A 15,972-nucleotide genomic window follows, 5' to 3' on the forward strand; every position below is an offset into this window, starting at 1 on the left:
CTCTCTGATTATTAGCACATTCAGCACATTCGTACTCTCTGTATAGCACTTCAGTATTCTCTATTTAATAGTGCATAATAACGCACCTCTGTATAAGTCCCGTATATCCGAAGTGTTCTATCTAGTCTATTGGGCCTCTACTAAGTAAAAAGTAAACAATTTTCGTTATGAGGAAAAGGATTATCTCTGAGTAAAAATGTTAATTATGATGAAGCAGAACTCGTAAAAGTACAGATAAATGTTTTATAGTACTTGAGAATGATAAATATTATATGAGTAAATACATGACAATTAAATTATGAGGCTTTACGATCTATACCCCTTTACTAATACAGTTATATGCAATGAAATTCATGAGATTTATATTGATTAAGTTCAGAAGTGGAAAGTGAAAAGCTCAATGGTTGAACAATTGATAACGCAGTCGGAACTGAGAATGAGTTAATAAGTAAAGATGGGTTCTGAATAGAGATATCAGATTTTTCTTAAACTAGTTGAGATATACAATATCACTGTTAAAGAAAGAAGTTATTTATGGAAAAATCGATTTATTTAAATATGGTATTTACAGAATAGTTAACTGAAAATTTCTTCCGAATTAGTTTTTTTTTGAGTGAAGTAAATAATGTGAAATTATTGATGACTATACTAGTCAATAGATTGGTGAATAAATTGCAAAAATATTTGAATATAGCCATTATAACTGGGTATATTATAGTAAATTTTTTTTGGGATTTTATATGGGTATCTTATATATATACTGATATTTTAGAGGCATATGGAACTGTTCATGTTTGGATGCTATAATCAATATATGGAAAGGTTGGATAAATATGCTAATAGACAGAAATTATCGGAAGTCTGATTAATTCACAAGTGGTACTACTCTATCTTTCTTTGGTTTTCCAAGCCAATATATGTGATAGAACACTTGATAATAAGATTCATATGATATTATTTTCTATTTCTGTTGATAGAAGCTCTGAAAGGCAAATGTGAAATATTGTATTAAAAATAAATTGTGAAACGAAAGGATAGAGAATGGATATAAATGATAAACTGGGTAAATATGTACAGAAAGAAACTATAGAACTATAGAAATAATGAAATTCATGATCAAAATAGAACAACGAAATTTCGAGGACGAAATTTATTTAAGGGGCAGAGAAATGTAATACCCTGAAAATTTTTACAGTAAGATATTATCCTTGATATAGTAAAATAAGGAAATAAAGTGACAAAAAGAGAAATTTTGAGTTATGTCAATATTGAGAAGTATATTATGATATATTAATTCAAGAAAGGACTAAATTGTAAAATTGAGAAAATTTTTGTTGCACAAGAGTAAATATTCATAATTTGAGGGGTTAAAGTGTAAATATGAAAAATTTAAAGGACCAATAGTGTAAATAATTTAAGAGTGGAATGATCTAGAAACTAAGGAAAATGGATGAATTAGGACCAAATTGAATAGATGAAGAACTATGAGGGACTAAATTGTAATTTTACCAAATTAAATGATGACTCAAGGATGGAATTTTAAAAGATAATGAAGGGCAAAATGGTCAATTGGAAGAGAGAGAAATCTAGAAAGTAATAATGATGCTAGAGATATTTTGATATTTTATAATTATTTAATTAGATAAATATTATTTTATTAATACTTTAATAAGATATTTTATTATTATTTTATTAGTATATAAAGAAAGAAAGATGAGAAATTCTCATCCATATTTTCCCATGCACTAACGTGAGAGAAAGAGAGGAAGAAAGAAAGTTTTGCTTTCTTTACAATTTGGTCTTTTTACCAAAAATTCACCATTTTCACCCAAAAATCAAATGAATTTCCATAGCTACCAAGAGACAAAAATGTTAAGGAGAGCATGGGGAGTTAGAATATCAAGTTGGATTCAAGAAATAGAAGCTGGAGGAGAGAGAAAATTAAGTTAAAGATTAGTATCAATAGAACAAGGTAAGTATATCAAGATTTTAATATGTTTTTAAGTTTGTTATTATTGACAAAGCATGGAAATAATGGTATAGTAGAGTTTTCTTACATAAGGTCCTATGTTTTTGATATGTTAGTGAAGAGAAAATAAGAGAAAGTGATGAGAAATGGTGTAGAAAAAGAAAATAAGGGTGTTATAACATGGTAATTAATAGCTTGCACAAAAACAGTTTGGATGAAGCAGTAGACTAACTTTGAAAAATCACCATAAATTGTATAAATCGAATTATAAGATGAAAAAATATGGAATTAAATATTATTGATTATAGTTTCTCATAGAAGAAATAGTGTAAGCAATGGATTTGTAAATTTTTAGATATAATGAATTTTGTGAGACAAGGTCAGAATGAATTCAGGTTCCCCTGTTCTGAATTTGAAAAATCATAAAAAATTGAATAAAAATAATTAGGGACTTAAATTTATATTTATAAAATCCTGAATTAGTCTATTTTTAAGAGAAATAAACAAGAACATCATTTGAATCCTGTATGAGGAGATAATTAATTTTTGGTGAAGAGGGTCGAAGCTGTCAGACAATGAGCAGGGGGATAACTTTAAAGAATAAACTGTACTTATTGGCTAAACCAAAAATTTTAAATTTTATGGTAAGAATATATATGAGTCTAGATTCAGGAAAATTATTGGATATTAATTTGGAGTTCTATAGATCCAGATATAAATAATTTAGTAACTATGATGCGAGATAGACACTTGAATATTCATAAAAGTAAATAATAAAAATTATGGATAATGTTACTTACAAGTGTGTTATCTACATTAAGGATGTGGAATGGAGAGGAGGAGGAGGAAAAATATGTATGAATATTCATCTAGCATGGATAATTTCCATATTTTAGGCTCAGGGACTAAATTGAATAAAAGTAAAACTTTATGGGCATTTTGTAAACATGTCAAAAATGACCAAATTGCATGAAATGGATTATTTTATTATTTAAATTACAAAATTGAATGAAATTATTAATTTAGTTCAAGATCGGGGGAAAACATGTTTTAGGGATTAAATTGAAAAGTGTTGAAATTACGAAAAATTCTGATATTTTATAGAATTCATGGATTGTTATCAATATATATGAGAATAATAGCTGGAAATAAGGATTAAATTGCAAGAATTTTATTTTCCTGACCTTAAGGATGAAATCGTCATTAATTAAAAGTTTAGGGGCAAAATGGTAATTTTGCCTAGAGCATTAATTAAATGCATTAGAATATGAAATGAATGAAAATGATGATCAAATTTATTTATAAAGATCCGGACGACTCAAATATGAGACTTGATCGTGGAAAAGAAAAGATATCAGATTAATGAAATTATAAACACAAACAAGCAATGAGGTAAGTTCGTGTGACTTGAATTATATTCTTAAATGCTTGAGATTGTATGTTATTTATGTGAATATGATTTGAATGTTCATTGTATGAAAATTAATGGAACATTGATATATTTGATAAAAGGGGAAGAAATCTCGGTTGAATGAAAGGAAAATTCGATGGATCTCTAAAAAGGAATTGACGGTAAAAAGGATCTAGCCCGGACAGGTGATCCTATCCTGATATAGCCCTCCCGAAGAATATGTGTAAAATGGATTTAGCCCGGATGGTAATCCGAATTAGGGTCTGAATTTAGCTTGGACTGGTAATTCAAATCCAAGCTCATTAGAATAATTGTCGTTGCAGAGGATTTAGCCTGGACTGGTAATCCCGACAATACTCTATGAGTTTATATTACAGGGGATTTAGCCTGGACTGGTAATCCCACTGTAAGGATGAGGTTCGCGGGAGTGTGCTCTCTGATATGAAATGTGTAAGACCATGGTTGAAAGATACCATGGCAACCTGTGTGTAAGACCATGGTTGAAAGATACCATGGCAACCTGTGTGTAAGACCATGGTTGAAAGATACCATGGCAACCTGATATGAAATGTGTTAGACCATGGTTGAAAGATACCATGGCAACCTGATATGAGATGTGTAAGACCATGGTTGAAAGATACCATGGCAACGTGACATGAAAAGAATAAGACCATGGTTGAAAGATACCATGGCAACATGACAGAAAATGAGTAAGACCATAGTTGAAAGACACTATGGCATCACGTCAAAGATAAATAAGACCGTGGATGGGAGACGCTATAACATCTGTTGAACAATCGATATTCAGGTAAAATGTATCAGATGACGAATGGTTATATGAAATGGTTGTATGAAATGTTTACAAGAACTGGTCATATGAAAATATATGTACAAAAGCGTTGTATGAAATAATTATGAAAATGGATAAACGAAATAAGTATAAGTACATGGAATATAATTTATGTTAAGTTTGATATAAGCTATTACCAGAATAAATATACATAAAATATATGGAAATGATGAAGCATAAAATATTGATATAATGAAATGAATGATATATGCTTGTGAAGGAACGGTAAGAGCATGATATGTTTCATGACATGTACATATATGATTATCTTTGATATGTTGATACAAGGAAATTATGTAATTGAGACTATTATTAAACTCAAGTGCGACATGTCGAGAAAATAGATATATCAATGTTGAATTTATATGAGATATGTGCAAGTATACTAACAATGTTGTTGTTTGATGCTTATACAAGTGCCAAACTGTTGATTGAATGGTAATATATTTATTTTATATGATGCATTGAATCGGTAAGTATTTTAATTTTTTTTTTAGTGATCTGCAAATGGTAGTAATGCTCCGAAACCCTGTTCTGGCAGCGGATACGAGTTAGGGGTGTTACATTTTTGGTTCTCTTTATGGTGCCTATGAAAATTGAGAATTAGGAAAGAGGATGAGAGAGACACTCACGAGACATAAAAGTCGACCGCTCTTTTGATAATGTCCATAAATAATAGCAAAACGATAATAAATAATATGAGTATGACAACTTACAATAGCAAAACAACAACATGATGCTGAAGATTGAAAGTAGATAAAGACAACACAAAAAAGGTTGAGCTAAGGCAAATAGTTGCCGACAAAAAAAAATGTTGGGATAAATCATGAGCAGACAAAGGCAACACAAAAAAGGTTAGGTTGGATAAAATATTTTCCAATTAAAAATAAAAGTTTGATAGATTAACATTTTCCCAACTCTTTCTAAAAAGTTACGATATGATTAGATTTTGCTAACACCCAAAAAAGTTGCTTAAATGTACAAATTTAAACGACACAAAAAAGGGTCTGTGTATGCCAAAAAAAGTCGACTTAGGCTTTTCATATGACGATGCTTTTATACAATTGGGAAAGGTATAACAAATTCGGCACAATGTTCGACAAAGCAGACTCTTATTTAAGTGTTGCCTTATGCATGCATATCCCAACTCTTATATAAAGAGTTGACCAAAGTGTCTGTTGATAAGTTTATCCCATTACTTAGGAAAGTGTCAACATAGTGTTGGACAAAGTCAATTATTATTTAAGTGTTGCCTTAGGCAGGCATATCCCAACCCTTATACAAAGATTTGGCCAAAGCGTATGACGACAAGTTTATCCCAACACTTAGGAAAATGTCGGCCCAAAGTGTCGGCATAATGTTGAACAAAGTCGACTCTTATTTAAGTGTTGCCTTAGGCATGCATATCCCAACCTTAAACAAAGAGTTGGTCAAAGCGTATGTTGACAAGTCTATCCCAACACTTAGGAAAGTGTCGACCCAAAAGTGTCAGACAAAGTTGATTCTTATTTCAGTGTTGCCTTAGGCATGAATATCCCAACCCTTATACAAAGAGTTGGCCAAAGCGCATATCGAAAAGTCTATCCCAACACTTAAGAAAGTGTCGGCCCAAAAGTGTCGGCATAGTGTTGGGCAAAGCCGACTCTTATTTAAGCATTTCTTTAGGCATGCTATAACACCCTTAACCCATATCCGTTGTCGAATTAGGGTTACGGAGTATTACCAATCAACCAAAAATCATATAACATCATAACATTAAATAACTTAAATATATTATAAACCATTCAATCACATATATTTCGTCTCTAAATTGAGCCTTCAAGGTCCTAAAAATAACTTAGAAACAATTCGAGACTAATTTGAAACAAAACAGAAAGTTTAGGAAAAAGTAGCAAAATTTGAACTAAGGGGACACACGGCTATGTGCCCAAGCCTTGCGGAATCACCCCAGGTCGTGTAACATTCGAACAAGGGACACATGGTTGTGTCCTAGCCCATGTCCTCACCCGTGTAACTCTCTAAGTAGGGTTACATGGTCGTGTCACACGCCCTTATACTAGGCCATGTAACTCTTTGAGTTGTCCCACACATCCATGTGCTAGGTCATGTGTTAGGCCATGTAACTTATTGACTTGAATACTTAAAAACTATCAGATGATGCACGACCGTGTCGCCAGCCCATGTGCCTCACACGACTGAGTCACGCGCCCGTGTCTTAGGCCGTGTGAACCTAAAATTTCCTATAATCAAGCCATCCCAAAACCATTCCATGCATAACTGTTCAACCATTCATGCATACTTTAAAGAGACTTAAACATCACCTAAACACACATTAAAATGCCATTTCAAGATCTTATTTCAACTAACCAATATGCCCTTCAAAGGCACCAACAACTATCAAAACATGTCAATAATGTTTCATTTCATGCATATAAACCTAAGTCAAATAGGTGCTAAAAGATACATATATAACCAATTTCAACCATTCAAAACATACCATAAAGGAGCCTTATACACAATCATATAGAAGTGACCAAAATGGCATATCTTGGTAAGCATTGAAATGCACCAAATCATCATAATCTCATACATATACATACCAAAACTTACATTAACACATCCATTAAGTACCATTTCAAAATGACCTATACATGCCATTAATAACCTTGACCAGAATGTTCAAAAACTACCAAATAGATTTCTGGATAGGTCTCTGATGAGCTTCCAACCAAATCGAGCTTTTGATGATTTATAAAATAAAGGAAAGAAAACAGCGTAAGCAACGAGGGCTTAGTAAGCTCATATAAACTTAAACACAACTTGCCATTTCTATTAAGCGATTCATAGATTAAACATAACTCAACACCATTGCGATAAGCTTAATTTGAGCTTATGCAACATCATAAAACTCACAAGTTAGTATCCTTGTTCATGATATATATATGAAATCAACCATAAGATATGTGGTTTACCATGTATAAACATAACATTTTGCATCATCAGTGTTACCATAATGTCATGATTCATTGCAATTTCATACTTATGATTTTGTTCCATTTTCTTGCCCGTTGAACCATCTAGAATTACATAAGATACTCAGGAAGTTCACACGAAGTGTGCATTTACATATAACTATAACATTTCCTTTACATCAATGCTCACACGAACTATGAAATGAGCCTGCTCACGCAAGTTGTAGGTCGAAATGTAAGCTACACGATACTGCTCACACGAGCTGTGGAGAATCCACAACAAATGCAAGAACTCAACCATCGGTAAGACATTCAAGACCAGCTCCTGAAACATGAAATCCCTAATGACATATCATTTGTATCCGAAGAATTCATAAGGTTCAACCGAGACTTGATTTTTGTCAATTCATCATAGTATTGATACATTGTATATTGATTAATTTAAATTAAAAAAACATAATTAACATTCAATTTAAACAACATTGAAACTATTTTAGTTCATACGAACTTGCCTCTATAATCAGGGCGTAGTAGTTTAATCGAACTAGTCTGAAACTTTAGTTTTTCCTCGATCTAAATTCGAACGTGGTTTATCTTGACCTGAATAGATAATTTCAGTTAATTAAGTACATCTAGAATTCAATTTATTCCATATTTCATATTTATAAAAAATTACCAATTTACCCCTAACATTTTAACTTTTTACAATTTAATCCTTAAGCTCATAACTTAAAATTTAACCATTTTAACCTAAATCCATGTTAACCATAGAGGCAAGGGACCTTGATACAGCTCATAATTACCATCATTTCATAATAAAACCTATAGAGTTACACCTTTAACAATTTAGTCCCTAATTCCAATATTCATAAAAAAATCACTTAACAAAACTTGTTTATTTTTCAACAAAAATTCATAATCTATCAATTAACATAAAAAAAAATTCAAAAGCATTCATGGTATAATCCTCAACCTTTAACAATTTTACAAATTAACCCTCGCACTAGCTAGATTAAGCTAAAACGGATTCAAAAACATAAAAATCATTAAAAACGGGGCTTGAAAACTCACGATGCAACAACACTAAGCTTGACCGAATGTTCTTCTTTTTCAATGGCTATTTTAGGGTTCTAAACAACAAAAAGATGAAGATGACAATATTTGGTTCATCTTTTGTTATTAAATTTTCTTTTAATTACCAAATTACTAAATTAACCTTTAAATACTATCATAATTACATTAAGGCCTATCCATGTACATCCACTATCAACAAATATTGTATAATTACCATTCAAGTCCATTAACTTTCATTTCCAAATTCATTTAACCCTTTTAGCTAATAGAACTCAATTTTTTCACTTTTTACGATTCAGTCCTTTTTACTTAATTAGGGATTTAAACATTAAATTTTCTTAACGAAATCTTATTATGACCTTAATGTAATCTCGAAGACCTTAAAATAATAATTTACTAGTCAAAATTATGGTATTGAAACCACTATTTCCGACATCACTGAAAACGGACTGTTACACATGCATATATACATATATAAACCACATTCATAAAGAGAATTCAGCCCTTCTAAACTTCCTACCCTAATTAATTAACATTGTTGGGTGTTTATTTCTAAAAGAGGCTCATCTTAATATATATATATATAAGTTACGATCCATTGACTTAACGTGCTAAGGGTAATTAGGCGCCATGCATGGCGACACGTTACTTCCCTAGAGATTACATGTGTCTTCAAACACTCTCCAGAGAATATGGACAAACGAGGACGAGCAAGACCATGACTAGCTAGACTATATCTCACGGGCTGGGGTGAGTGGCGAATGTCGAAACCGTTTTTTTGAAAACGGGAATCGACTTTATTTGAAAATGAAAATTAAAACGAGAGCCGCCACCGATCTTTATTAGGTGTGATCGGATCACCTTTGCTTTAATAAAACTTTTTAGTTTATTAAAACAGTGTTTTTGGTCTACAAAACTCGAGAGAATTGGTTCGGGAGTCAGTTACGTGCGAGGAAGGATGAGCACCCTCGTCACGCCCAAAATTGGTACCAAATTGATTAGTTATCGTCCTAAAGTCGAAAGTTAAAAATCGAGAAATGGATTTAAAATACGATCCTTTTTTATTAATGTCAATTTAAAAAAAATGCTTGAATTAGATCAACAAGATTGGTAAAGATTTCCTCGTCTCGAGATATCAGAGTATCACATCCCGTAAGTTAGGACACAATACCATGAACTCCCAAGCGCAAGTTTGTCTTTAATTTTAATTGAAAATCCATGTATTTTAAAACTCAAAAGGATATTTGTCTATTTAGAATCAACGAGAGAACCAAAACCCCGTAAGTTAGGGCACAATTCCTCGATGTTCCAAAACACGAAACACTGCCTTATTTTAAAATTTTTGCTTTTGAATAATAGCGAGTGCAATATTTAAACGACGTACATTATTTGTTTAGGTTAAAATAAAATAATTTATTGGATAAAAGGCTTGATTCATGGGGCAATGATATGAAATAAAAGTATAGTGCGACATGGAACAATGATTCATGCATAAAATATTCCACAAGCGTATGGCAATAATATGAACACGAGTAAGCAAATTAATATACATGCAATAGCAGTAATCTCACAATATGCACTCTTTAAAAACTAATCATTAATAATCAAGAACAAATAAATTAAATAATACAATTTTAAAAAAAGAAAAAGAAAAATATATATACAATAAATAAATAAATAGTTAAAAGTAAACTAAAATAACAATTGCAAGATGAATTTTAAATGACCATGAATGATTTTAAAATAAATAATGTAAAAAGGGTTAAAATCGACAATATACAAAACTTTTTTTTTTAAAGAATGATACATACATATGAAGAACTTTTAAAATAGATAATATATATGTATACAATAATATGAAACAATGTATGAAAAATTAAAGTCAATAATAATAACAAAACATCTCAAAATAAATAAATAGGGTTCAAAATAAAGTATGTAAAACAATTTTAGAATAAACAATATATAAGTCAATTTAAAATAATATATAACAGTTTAAAATATACAATATGTAAAAGAATTAAAATAGATAATATAAATATATTTTATAATAATAATAGTTCAAAAGTAACATAAAAGAGTTATTTGAGATACATAATATACAATATCTTAAGAATAAACAATACAAAATAATTTGAAATAAATATATATAATAAAGCAGTTTTAAAAGAATAATAAACATATAAAAGGCTTAAAATAAACTATGTATGCTTAAAATAAACTATGTATATACATATACATAATGAGTAAAGAATATAAAATATAAAATACCATAAAATAGATAATAAACATTTGAATAAACAGCATATTAAAATAAGTTAAAGTACTTAGAACATAAATAACCTATAAGACATTTAAAATAATCATATAATAAAACGTTTTAAAATAAACAAATAAATTAAAAGGACTTAGGACGTGATTGAAAATAAACCAAAATTCAAGGTATAGATTTGAAATAACTAAAATGAAACAGAGGGCCAAATCGCAGTGAACTGAAAACGAAAGGGGGGCGAAATAGCAAATTCCCCAGACCCCACTGTACGCTGCATTTCAAGGGGACTAAAATGAACTGCAACAGAAACTATATGTTTAATTTAAAAAACATAAAAGTAAGGGTTGGACTTAATTAAAAGACGCGAAAACGTGGAGGGGCCACAACAGAAAATATCCCATTTGGGATATAAAAACGAGGATCCCCCGATTAATCGGGTCGGGTCGCGGGTTCTCCCTCCCCTAAACGACGCCATTTTAGGGCGTGGGGGGGAGTTCATGAAACGGCACCGTTTCATCATCATCATTTAAACAAAAACTTTTTTTTATTTTCATTTCCAGCCCCCTTTTTTAAAAAAACAGAAAGCTGTTTGCTTTCTCTCCCTCCCCTCTTCTCTTAGCCTCCCCCATGGCCAACCATGGAATCCTCGGCGATTGTCCGTGCCCACGCCACGAACGGCGGTCAGTATTGGGCGAAACGGATCGTTTTGGTCCTCCTCCGAACGGGGTCGAAGACGGAGCCTTCACAGCCCACCACGATAGAAGAGAAAAGGGAAGGCCCCTTTCTGTTCGTCGTTCCCTTCCACGGCCCTTGGCTAAACCCCCAGGGGTTCAACGACCTTCAAATCGGCGAGGGAACGCCGGAGCTTCCCCAAACAGTGAATCGGAGGTACGTTTTATTACTTTCCTCTTATTATTATTTCGTAAATAATGAGTAAAAAAAGAAACAAAATAAAATACAAAAATCAGAACTGAAACCAAACAAAGTATTCACTAATCTTGTTTTGTAAATGTCTGTAACCAGTTACAAAGAATAGATTTTGGCTTTTAAAGCCAATCTACCAACTGTTGGTTTCATGGTTTTTGTTCTTTTGCTATTTACTTCTCTGTCATTCGCGTGCCTCCTTTGCTGTACTAATTGATTTTGTTGCAGGCGTCGCGTGACGCGTGTAAGAGGCGCCGACCAGGGGTGTGGTGGCCAAGGCATGGGGCGGCTGAAGCTTGGAAAGGGCTAGGGTTTCTTGTTTTTTGAAAATGTTGTTGGGTTAGGGTTAGAAATGGGCCTGGGTAGTTTAGGTTTTATGGGTTTTAATTGTTGGGCCACACATATATCGTAAATGGACCAAAAAAAACTTGGACTTTTGATTGATTATTTTATTTTGGGTTTTATTTTTGTTTGTTGGTCTGGGCCAAAATTGGCTACTACAGCGAACACAAGCATCCTTGATAGAAAAGCTAGAGAACGGGTGAGAAGTCGAATATCGAGTTAAATATATATGGCATGCTTTCGGATTAGCTATGTGACGTGCTCTATATTCTTTATATAACAAACATAATTTCTTTTGGCAAAATAATAATAATAATAATAATAATAATAATAATAATTTAATTTAATTTAATTTACACAACTATCCTTTCATTTATTTTCTTAAATCAAGGGTTTTTACTTCAACTAATCGTCGTCACTACAATTACAACGATTCGATCGAAAGCATCAGACAAACAAACATTAATCCTTTGACTACATGTTCAACTTTAAACATAATCAAGAAACAAGCTGTTTCTATCACAACTTTGCATTAACCTTTTTGTACTTTAGTTATCTTTTGATCTTTTCTGCTATCCCAATTTGCCATTTTTCCTGCGCGCCCCAACCATGAAACAAACAAATTATTTATATATATATATATATATGAAAATAAAATTGAAATCAAATTCTCAAGTATATTGTATATCATATTAAACATTTATAGTTGTTTATATACTTTAATATTGATAGAGGACTCACCTATGCATTGAAGAATAGGGAGGGCATGTGGGACTCGGAATATGGGATTTGCAAGATGACCTGATCGGGGGAATAGACGAATGGTCATCCCGCACAACACCACCTACGACTACCATCTCTTCATTCAATCGTCTTGCCAGTGCTATCATCATCGGATTTGTAGTCAAAATTCCACTCAAAACCACCATCATCACCATCATTATAACTTCAACAATCCTAACAAATTTTCTGCCCTCCATTTTTATTAGAAAGAAAACAAGTTTAATTAATGTTTGGACAAGAAAACAATCAACTATATTGGAAATTTCTTTTCGACTATATGGGATATAGAGAGCACAAAGTGGTGTTATTTATAGACATATGGGAGATAGCTAGCCATCTTGGTGACTAAGAATTTAAAGTGAAAAGATTCTCTGTGTCTGGTGTACTTTTCTTCTTTTACGATACTATTTACTCACAACCCACAAAATCCAACAATTATTTTTCTAATAGATTAAATTATAAAAATAGTCACTTTTGTTTGCTTCATATTATATTTTAATTAAACTCCGTTACGTTCCTATCGACAACCTACGTGGCAATCCAAATGGGTTTTAAATGCCAACTTCGATGTCCAATTGGGACAAGAATATGTTTTTAATTAAATAAATTTAATTAATTAAAAAATTTAAATTAATTACACCTTAAACTGAAAAAGAACAACCGTTCGCCTCATCTTTCTTTTAGTTTTTTTTTTTTTCATTTTGACTGAAAAACTATTCTCATCTCATTTGGACATCTAAATTGGCATTTATAACTCATTTAGACTACCACATAGGATTGCCGTTAAGGAGGCAATGGAACTTAACGAAAAGTGACTACATCATAGCAAAATGATAATGTAAGTTATTAAAACATAATATTTCAAACATAAATAACTAAAATATAATTTAAAATAAATAAAAGTGACTATTTTTATAACTTAACCTTTTTATTATTCTACTAACACATTTATTTCTTGTCCTTTAGCAGCATTTGTTGTCATTTATGACTTTAAAAGTCATATGTAGACACAGATTAATTGTCAGACTCCGTAGATACAGAGATAGAGATAGAGGGCATGAAGTTAAAGATTATATGATAGTTTTAAGGAATCTCACCTATAAAATTAAAAAGATTTAATGATAAATTTGATCATTAATATTTATATATTTTATCAAAATGGTCTTAATTATATTCTTGAATTTTTTTACTATCAACCTTTATTTTTTTTATTTATTTTTCTAACAAATTTAATGAATAAATTTAATGTTTCAATTTTTTTCAAAATATTTCAATTTTTATATGTTTATTTGATTTGTGTGAGATAGTAAATTATAATCTTTTTAAGAAAAATATGAATGAACTGAATGATGGAATATGTTTGAAGACAAGCATGAATTAAGTAAAGAAAATTTGATAGCATACTAAATTAACATATTTATATATTTTATTTCGATAAATTTTCGGGCACGACACTACTAATGTTAGTGTTTATTACTTAAATTTATGTAGGTAGAGTAAAATTCTAAAGTATGAACAACAAGTGAAAATATAGAGTCATCTTTTAGGTATAGGAGAACAAGTTACTACTAACAAAGTGCGAATAATAATAACAAAACCTTAAAGAAATTCAAATTGGAATGGAATGCAGAGTCGAATGATTCTTCTTGTCTGGTGTATTTTGCTTCTCGTACCATGCTAAGTATTGACAAATCGTGACCAAAAGGGATTTGTCAAATCAGAAGGTTTTATTATTATTATTATTCTACCAACACTCTTCTTTGCTATAGTGATTGATGTGACTTGAGAAGCCAGGCACAGCTTTAGGCCATTAATTAATTGTAAACTCTTTTTGGTTTTATATAAAAGATAACGTGTGAGGCGGTGGGATAACAATAAATTATTAAGTTATTTCTAATTATAGTTAATCAAATTTGTAATATTTGCGATTGGACTAGTGACTATAATTGCCTTGCCATGCACTAATGTTAAAACTAGTTGGAGAAATTAGCATTTGATTCAAACAGGTTAGGTCATATAATTGTTGATGAAATCCAGTCACTTGCAACAAATTCATAAGAATATCTATAAAAAAGGTAAAGGTGCCGATAAGAACATCTTTTTAATCTGCTTCAGTCATCACAACGTATGATTCTTTTAAAATTGTGGCCTTTGGCCCCTCACCCTTGTTATCATCCATCTATAATTACAATTACAATAAATATTTTTGAATAATTATAAATATAATTATAATCACTACCATAACATGTAATTAGTATATATTCAAAAGGCGTTTGTGTCACAACGTGTGCACAAAAATATGTGATCAAGGCATACATAATAGTCCAAGTTAATCATTTGAATAAATTCAGCTTACCCACTAGAATTGACTCGTTTCTAAGAGCATTTAACTTAAAAAGCTTAGTTATGTAAGTTATATTTTACTAGGGGAAAGGATTATATAAAATAAAAACGCAACATCATCCCGTATCTCTTACTAATTATTTAATATTATTTCAATCTCCTTTTTTATATTATTGACACATTATTTTAATTATTTTTTTAACCTAAACTCTCGATCCTGAACCTTATGTCCAAGGTGCAAGGTCTAGGGTCTAGGATTTGGGGTTTAAGTTAAAAAAATTACCAAAATAATGTGTCAATGATATGAAAAAAAAGAATACCTAAATAGCATTAAATAATTGTGACATTTTTGTTTCATACAATCTCTTTCCTTTACTAGGGTAAACTAACATTCTAAATAATGAATGTGATGTCAATATTTACATATCTATTATTTGAACTGATTTTAATTTTATCCACGATATTATCGATTTGAATTCAAGTTTTTTTTTGGTAAATTACAATAACGGGGCAAAGCCCGAATAAACAAACACGACTAGCATGAATCGAATCCAGTCTATACCTAAGGTGGTGAACACCCTTGACCATCAAGCCATCACATAGAGTTTCAAGTTTTTTTTGAAATTGTTTATATCTAACTCAAGGGCTAATTTGTTTGTGGAAAACCGAGGACCAAGAAACAATAATGAAAAACTTGAGGACCAGATTAAATTATAATGAATAGTTCGATCCAACTAAACTAATCACCTCTACTGAAGGTTCCCTTCAAGGTGGAAGTGAGATGGATAGGGTTCTTGTCGTCCTTGGGTTGGATGGATTCGGCTATACTAATGGAACGTTGAAAGGATGGGTGTTCACAATTTTACTAACGAAGGGGGTACCGTTGATAGCCCATGGGTTTGGAGATGGATGTGAACCAAACACCCATTTGCCATACTTCTTATTTCTCCATACTAAGGATTAAGAGTGGTTCTCTTCAATCATTTCGTTTTATCCGTCTAAGTAAATTACATATATATTCATTCAATTATA

At 31.2% G+C, this 15,972-nt stretch overlaps 1 protein-coding gene across 11 annotated transcripts in view; it reads left to right on the plus strand.

Moving 5' to 3' along the window:
* The window catches only part of LOC108474497 (40S ribosomal protein S15-4), a 96,070-nt gene that overhangs the window by 42,712 nt on the left and 37,386 nt on the right, over nt 1-15,972 (plus strand). The window contains exon 1 of one of the 11 annotated variants that reach the window (XM_053025983.1): nt 2,547-2,556. The exons of 8 other annotated variants lie outside the window; for them this stretch is intronic. The gene's annotated coding sequence lies outside the window, so the exon portion shown is untranslated. Of the gene's footprint in view, nt 1-2,546; nt 2,557-10,775; nt 10,787-15,441; nt 15,452-15,972 lie in introns of those variants that run through there. 2 more of the 11 variants (XM_053025979.1, XM_053025996.1) reach the window with 2 other exon arrangements.

This window comes from Gossypium arboreum, chromosome 3 (assembly GCF_025698485.1).
Source record: "Gossypium arboreum isolate Shixiya-1 chromosome 3, ASM2569848v2, whole genome shotgun sequence".
Lineage (NCBI taxonomy): Eukaryota > Viridiplantae > Streptophyta > Magnoliopsida > Malvales > Malvaceae > Gossypium > Gossypium arboreum.